This window comes from Lygodium microphyllum, chromosome 3 (assembly GCF_053477565.2).
Source record: "Lygodium microphyllum isolate KBCC chromosome 3, Lygodium_microphyllum_v1.1.10, whole genome shotgun sequence".
In the NCBI taxonomy this organism is placed as follows: domain Eukaryota; kingdom Viridiplantae; phylum Streptophyta; class Polypodiopsida; order Schizaeales; family Lygodiaceae; genus Lygodium; species Lygodium microphyllum.
Window position 1 is genome coordinate 58961345 of NC_141137.1, and position 8085 is coordinate 58969429.

General features: G+C 44.5%; 1 non-coding gene across 1 annotated transcript; it reads left to right on the plus strand.

The window, feature by feature from the left end:
• Positions 1-7458: 7458 nt before the first annotated feature.
• On the plus strand, positions 7459-7547 carry LOC148038389 (small nucleolar RNA U36a). The gene has a single exon (XR_015690471.1). It is a non-coding gene; the product is annotated as a small nucleolar RNA U36a (small nucleolar RNA).
• Positions 7548-8085: the final 538 nt, after the last annotated feature.

Here is an 8085-nt window from a genome sequence, read left to right on the forward strand (position 1 = left end):
GGGATGGTTTGCCCTTGCAAGTCCTGTCGATACCTGTGAGCACCACACTTTGGACATGTCTCCATAGTCTCATATTCATCTCGAAATAATATGCAATCGTTGATACATGCATGGATGTTATTGTAGTCCATGCCAAGCTTCCGTAAAACATGTTGTGCATCATCACGGGCATGGTATTTGCAGGTGGCAATATATGATATTTCAATAACCTGAAAAAAATCATAACACACCTTGAAAAAACACAAATGTTTGCAATAATACTGTTTAAAAAAAAAACAATGAAGCCTGTGTGCAAGGTACCTAAATAACTCAGTCACACTCGTATCGCTCCAACCATATTTTGCTTGCACGCTTAAGAGTGCAAGCAATGTCTTCAACCGAGATACTCGGCACCCATCATATAATGGTGTGGATGCTTCCTCTCTAAGCGGGTCAGATGTCTCAACATCCATGGGAATCAATGCATCGATCATTGCCTCCATCTCAGGCTCCAAAATTGTAGGCAGGTCGGGAAGGTTATCTGTCTCCTCTGTCATTGGTGGTATAGATGGGCCTTGCGAGTGGTCGATTGGCTCTTGCAATCCATCCATTGCACGTCCACGAACTCTTCTAATTGGCCGCAAAGGGTGCACTCCCCCTTGGGTCAAGACATCACCCCCCTGGATAGAAAATTTGCCAACAAGACCCAATCTTATTGTGTATGGTTTTCAATTAGCTTGAGAGTACAATGCATGATTAATATTAACTTCAAATTACAGTTTGCTGAAAATCCACAATCGCCTGATCAATGATCTCAGATTGAAACTCGCCAAATCGTCGTATATGTTCTATAGACAATCGGCGTTTTCGTCTAATTGCCAACTTGCATTGAGAGCAAGGACATGGGACACGCTGATTAAGATACGTCTCGCGGTCTTGAACAATAAGACCTTCTTCGTTTTCCATCTTATCTACATTACAGCAAACGAGGCTTAAATGGATAGCTTTATGGAGATGTACGTCAAGTTGCAAGTTGACCATAAATCTTGCATTGTATATAGTAGTTGAGAGATATTCCGATGTTATATCTCGGCCTTGTATCATGCTCAAGGATTTGTTTGTCCTGGTAGATAATTATTTGTTATATCTCGGCTTTGAGTATAAGTAATCCATTTTAAAATTAATGCGCGCCATCTATGAAATTTAATAACTATAGTAATAAAATTTATTTCAATCAATTCTACTCATTGTCATAAGACCTGAGAGAAATTATCCTATACTCAATTTAAGGGTTTCTTCTTCTATAACAATACTTTTGGGTTCATTTTGATGAAGTACCTTAATGACCATTAGCTAGGGTATCATTTTCTTTTAGTCCTTCCGTTGACTAGTTGGCATGATTTCTAATTTGACATGCCTATAAAGTTAATACAAAAACAATGAATTATGCATATCACAATTAGATCCCCTACTTGGACATTATGAAGGAATTGACAATTTTTAAGCCATCTTAAAGAGTTACCAATGTATGTGGCCCATGGCAAAGCACATTGCATACCATTATCAATAAGTCTATTATCTTAAATTTCCTTCCCCTCCCTCTCCCTCTCTTTCTCTCCCTCTCTCTCCCTCTCTTTCTCTTTCTATCCCTCTCTCATTTCCTTCCCCTCTCTCTCCCTCTCGCTCTCTTTCTCTCTCATTTCCTCTCCTAAACAAGCAAAAAATAAAGTGATTTAAACATTAAACAAGCAAAAGGGAGAGGGAGAGAGAGAATGCACTCTCCCTCCTTCTCCCTCTCTTTCTCTTTCTCTCCCTCTCTCATTTCCTCCCCCTCCCTCTCCCTCTCCCTCTATTTCTCTTTCTCTTTCTCTTTCTCTTTCTCTTTCTCTTTCTCTCCCTCTCCCTCTCTTTCTCTCTTACTCTCTCGTTTCCTCTCCTAAACAAGCAAAAAAGAAAGTAATTTAAACATTAAACAAGCAAAAGGGAGAGAGAGAGAGAGAGAATGCACTCTCCCTCTCTTTCTCTTTCTCTCCCTCTCCCTCTCCCTCTCTCTCCCTCTCCCTCTCCTTCTCTTTCATTTCCTCTCCTAAACAAGCAAAAGAGAACGATTTAAACCTTCAACAAGCAAAAGAAAGAGAGAGGGAGACTCACCAATGAGATATGGCGAGTGTGGGGCGGCTTCTCTTTGCAATGAGGGCTCCTCCTCTCCTTCACGAACAACGGCGGTGGCGGCGGCAGCAAGTCTTCTTCCTCTTCTTCTCTCACAAAGCCTTCACTCTCTCCCTCACTCTCGCTCTCAAAAGTCGAAGCAAAAGAAATGAAAACGGCGCTCGGGTTTCGGCCGCGCTTTTTTTCCTGCGGCGTCGCTACAATAGTGACGCCGATATCCGCCGTCGCTAATCAGCATCGCTAATTGCCCAATTCCTTGTAGTGTGTAATATCAATTCTTCATAGCCTTTGAATCCCAACATTTCTCAATCCAAATGAAAGGCTAACAATCTCAATGTATGGCATATTCACTTTTCCCAAAAAAAAAAAAGAGAGAAAAGAAAGAAAGAAAGAAAAAAAAAAACACACACGATCACAGCACCGCACCTAGGGGTCTTCAAATTAGGTACGTCCAGTGACCTTGGTCGGCTCTCCGTCCCTAATTCCCTAGCCCTTTGTACATCCCCCACAATTATTCAGGGCACATCAAGGGCAGGACATACCGAGGGAGCTCGCATCGCCTTTGGTTAGACCTGTCACCCTGAACCACTTGCCATTTCTTTTGCACTCCATCTCAATGCCATTACAATCAACAGTGGTAAGCAAGGCATGAAAGACAATGGAAAAGTACACCATACTTTTCAAGCACTACAAGTAGTCACTAGCTACCAAGAGCTAGACATCAAGGAGCTCAATTATGCTACATTGCCTTGACAAAACCATAAGGATGTTTCAAGAAATCTTCAAGTGTACTCCCCGTCTTCATCGACAAAATTTTCCATCAACTTAGCCCTTGCTTCACTGACCCATTGCTATACAAGGAACCAGGCTGACAGTCTTCTAACTAAGTAATATCTAAGTATGCACAAGCACTCACATAATACTTGCACCGAAGTATATACACAGTTTGGGTCCTCAAGTGCAGGACAATACTCTCAGCTTGCTTAGAGTTCGACCTGTCTCCCAAACTAATTGCACTATGTCTTGTGCACAATAGAGAAGACTAGCACTACCCTTAGGAAGACACTACATGAGAGGTTTTCACTTGCAGGTGTTGAAGACTCCAACGAAAGTTTCGTTCGCTCTTCATCAACACCCAACTCTGAATGCTTATCCCTTACCATCCGACAAGCCCGCAAAGACTCGTCATGAGCAAAATCCCCAACAAACCAACACTTGTGCTGACCATCAATGCAATCCCCAACACAGAATAGCCCTACCACCAACTCCAACCACCTTCCACCAGCCACCTTGGACACCAATAGGCCCCTAGGACCTTCTGCCACACCACCACCAACACTCCTCCACGGAAACCACATGCATCCTTGTCACCCACGTCTTCGGTGCATGCTACAGCCTGTTACCTACGACGGTGAGTGCCATGGGATTGGCACTCGTCTAGGAGGGGATAATGTTAACCTTCAAACGAACGAAGGTGGAAAATCCGGAGAAGCTAAAGCAGAAGATAAAGACAAAGGCCAAGGCAAAGAGAAACGGAAGACAAAGACGCACAAGGAGAAGAGTCCTAAATAAGGGAGAAATGCGCATAAGGAAAAGCGCAAGTCAAAACTTTTGTAAATGAGCGCAAGCACATCATGGTTTAATTCAAGGAGCGCCGGGCTGGGCTTTCACCCGTGCAATTTGTAAATGTAGACGGGCGGTGGAAAGGAATCTAGGAAGATAGAAGGATAATGGGAAAAAGGGCCTAGGCTATGGCTGGCCATGTAAAAAGGGGAAAAGGGGATGACTGCCCAAAAGGGATTCATGGTTTTGTATATAAAGTTGAAAAGTGAATGAGAAGCTCATTCTTGTGTGTGGCCAAAAGTAGCTCTCTTCTTCTTCTTGTTGTTCTTCTTCTTGCTTGCTTGAGCTTGTGCTTGAGAGAGGGAGTGTGAGAGTGTTAGGGAGTGAGTGTGTGAGGGTGAGGGACCGAGGAGGAGAAGCTCTCCATCTTCTCCTCTCTTCTTCTCTTCTCTTCTCTTCTCTTATCTTCTCTTCTCTTCTCTTGCTCGCGGCAATGGAGCTTGGAGCGTGGAGCTTGAGGATGGAGCTTGCTTGAAGCGTGCACTTGGATCGTGGAGCTATCGGAGTGTGCGGGAGGGGAGGTAACTCTAATGGCATGGAGGTAAGCTCACTACACCCGTAGATATGGTTGGCGCGTTGGCTATGTGAGAGGTAGCCATTAGTGCTCAGCTTGGAACGCTTCAACAATAAGCGGTCCGTGGGTCTTGGCAGTTGAGTGAAAGCTCCCACATAGTCTCTATCGAGTATGAGAGTTATCAGTCATCTTCTATGTATTGCCAAATACGAAGGATGCATGTCAAGAATTTCTATTAGGATGCACTTTCAAGAAGCAAGCACAATGCAATGTAGATTATGATCTACAGTGTATTCACCTTGCCATTGGCAACGTTCGAATCATGACGACTTTCAGCAAGGGCAATGAGGCTCCACCCAAGCCTGCCATGCCACCAATAGAGCTACCTAGGACCCATCCTAGGGAGGGGGGTTGTGAGTCATCACAACCTACCCAGACTACAAAACCACTGCCAACAATTGCGGCCATCCCCAAGGCTACAGAGCCCACACTTAAGTGGGCACCAAAGCATCAAAAGTGACCTACTCGTAGCCAACAAACCTAGCCCCGCAAGACTAACAACTGTCATTCAAAACCTAAGCAACCGATTTGACGCTATCGACATAGGTGCACAATCAAGCTGCAATAGATCCCCAAAGATCTATTGCCAGCCCAAGGATACTACGAAGGCAATACCTATATATGGGTGCCCAAGAAGAGAGATCCTAGAAGCATAGTCCAACCACAACTATCACTTGCACCCTCAGTACCCCAAAGCAGCACTGGACACACAAATCAGACTACGGAGCTACCCTTAGACACACCACTTTCAAGTCCGTTGCCACTAGAACCATCACTGTCCAACCCAATTCCACCGCAACCACCAGCAGGTCTTAGGACTTTCTACAAGGTGACGTTCATTCCTAACGGTCGCCAAGGACCTCGCTAAGAATACGGGAGATGACTTGGTGACTTGCATCAAGCTCTTGGATAACACCTTTACCACATTTGCTAGGAGATACAAAAGACTTGGAACCCCTTGCCACTGAGGTTTGTCCCTTATCCTACACTTGGGAAGAATATGAGTTCATGACTATAACATCCCCCAATGTCTCAAAGGATTTGATCGATAATTGTGAAATCTCAAAAGAGTACGCGTTGAAGGTGCCTAGGTTCCCGAGCACGTTATTGCTGCAAGAAGAAGAAGATCAAAACTTGTGGAGCAAGCCTAGCAAAGAGCACAAGCATGGCCATAGCAACTTCCTGACGAGCCCATGCCACCACCCCGGATCACCATCCCGTCAATTGGCCATAGGAGCTAACTATCTGGCAACAGCGGGATTGGAGACTAGACTATCCTCTTCATCATACGAGACATAAGGGCTCACAATAGGCTTCGTCTTCGTTAGGCTCCTCCACGTAATGGACAGGAGCATCACTTGGTGGATGGGTCACATAGGGTCCTGGTGGCTTGGGTATGCCCGTTGGGTTGATCTCCATCCTAAGGATGATGGGTTTTGCGTCGTTTAGTGCTAGGAGCACCAGCTGGGCTCCTCTTCCAAAGAAATTTAGCGGCTTGTTCCCTAGGTACGACGGATTGTATTGCTGAACATAGGGGAATCTCCTAGGCAACCTACAGTGCATGGCATCATGACTGAACCTACCACAATTCACGCAAAGCCTAAATCTAGGATCCTGGCACTCAATCTGAAGGTAGTTGCCGCCACAATGTACACATTGGACGTGTGGTCGCATTGGTTTCCTCACCAATTCCTATAGTTGTGCTAGCTCCATTCTCACCTTGGCTAGCTCCTGGTCTTGATCTACACTCTTCCCCTTGTCGTGTGTGCTAGGGGTTGGCCCCTCACTAGAGGTTGTGGTCCTCTCTAAGGTCCTCTGACTGGGATTATCATAGTTCAAACTTCGAGAGCTTCTCTCTCTCAGCTGGTCATCCAGCCTAATTGCTTCGTTAAAGACCTGCTTCCTCTCCTATCCTCCTTGCATATGGAGTGGTCTAGATAAGCTCTCTCTCTCTCTCTCTCTCTCTCTCTCTCTCTCTCTGTGTGCCTTCAGGGGCTTAAATGTCATTGTTGAGAACTATAATTGAAAATAACACATGTTTCGAATTGATAATACACTTATATTTTGATCACCTTGAAATCCAAATATAAATATATTAAATATGTGCAAAATGTACTCCCAACCACACATCCACCTTGCAAGTATATTCCCCACATGCATGCCTTTGAAACCCACATGATTGTGTGTACCTAGAGAATGTATACACCCAATTTACAAAAGCTATGTAGAGTCTTAGGGACTCAATGATGCAGGTTAGGGGCCACTTGATCATGAAAAGGAAGCCAAACTAGGTATTTGCTTGATTGTTCCACTAAGGTTGTTCATGTGGTGACATCGATCTATATGTGATTTCTTGCGAAGTTACTTTTGTGTCTAATACAAGGCTTATGTCCAATGAAACATCTATACCCACCACACAAGTACACACCTACCATGTGCAAAATTGTCTCTTACGAAGTATGATATCTTCCCTTTTTTGTGTGATAAGGAAATTAATCTTGTTATCCCTTATTTCACAAAATGCGAAGTGAGGGAGGCATAGCCTTGTGAGCTTCGCAATGATACCAATCGTGCAAAGTATGGTTAGGCTAGCTAGTGCTTTATAATTTTTGATAAATTAACAAAGTATTTGCTTATAATTTTGCATTTGTGGCTCCAAGGTTTGTGCAAAAGCTATAGAGCTTTCATGGCATGTGAAAATTCTCTAGTTATTATCTTTGAGATTTTTATGTGAAGGAAACATTTCGAAGTCTTGGAACCTAATTTTCTTGCTTTCTTGGCACGGCCCCGGCTAGGGTTTGTGGAGCTTCAACCCTAGATCAGAAGATCGAAGAAGGAAGCAGGAAATATGGCACATGTAGGAAATGATTCATCTGATCACTCTCTCTCTCTCTCTCTCTCTCTCTCTCTCTCTCGCGCGCGCGCTCGCGCTCTTGCGTACGTCTTCTGTGTCTGCGCCGAGCCATGATGAATATTGCAACCAGTTTCACGCCAGTTCTGCTTCTGATATTATCATGAATGACACGCTGGTCAGTTCTGAGCTCAGAGAGAGAGAGAGAGAGAGAGAGAGAGAGAGTGTGTGTGTGTGTGTGTGTGTGTGTTTTTGTGCGTGTTGGCAATGATGACTCATTTTATCCGCGCTTCTGAAGCTCTCTAATGAAGCAGAAGAATGCTTATCGGTTGAATTTCTTCGTCTGAGCCAAGCTCGTCCTCGTGATAGCATGACTGCTCGTATTTTACCGATCTATGTACATTTGTCTGCAAAGTCCCTGTATCAGCACGAGGAATGCTGAACGTCCGGATTCTGAAATACCTGTATGACCGTGAGCCAAATTCTACACAGCGAGGTGATTGCTGGACCTATTATGGCAGTTCATCTTAAGCCAATTTCTACACGGCCCTTCATCGGGAATTAAGCCAAATTATCCACAGCTTGGTGAGTGTTGGACTTAACCATCTTTCCCAGTGAAAGGATCTTCAATACCACAATAATGGCAATGGCCTGACCGTCCTCATAGGTCACAGGCAACGCCCCGGCGCTGCACATGGATGATGGGAGCATCGCATTGTTGCAAATGCTCATCTGAAGCTCCGAACACTTCCTGACCATCATGTGGGTAGTGAACATTGCCTGGTATCGTTTAACTGTCTGGCACTATAATGCCCCATAATATTTCTAGTCTCCATGTTCTGATTGCTATGGGTGTTTCTAGTCTCCATGTTCAGATTGGTGTAGGCAT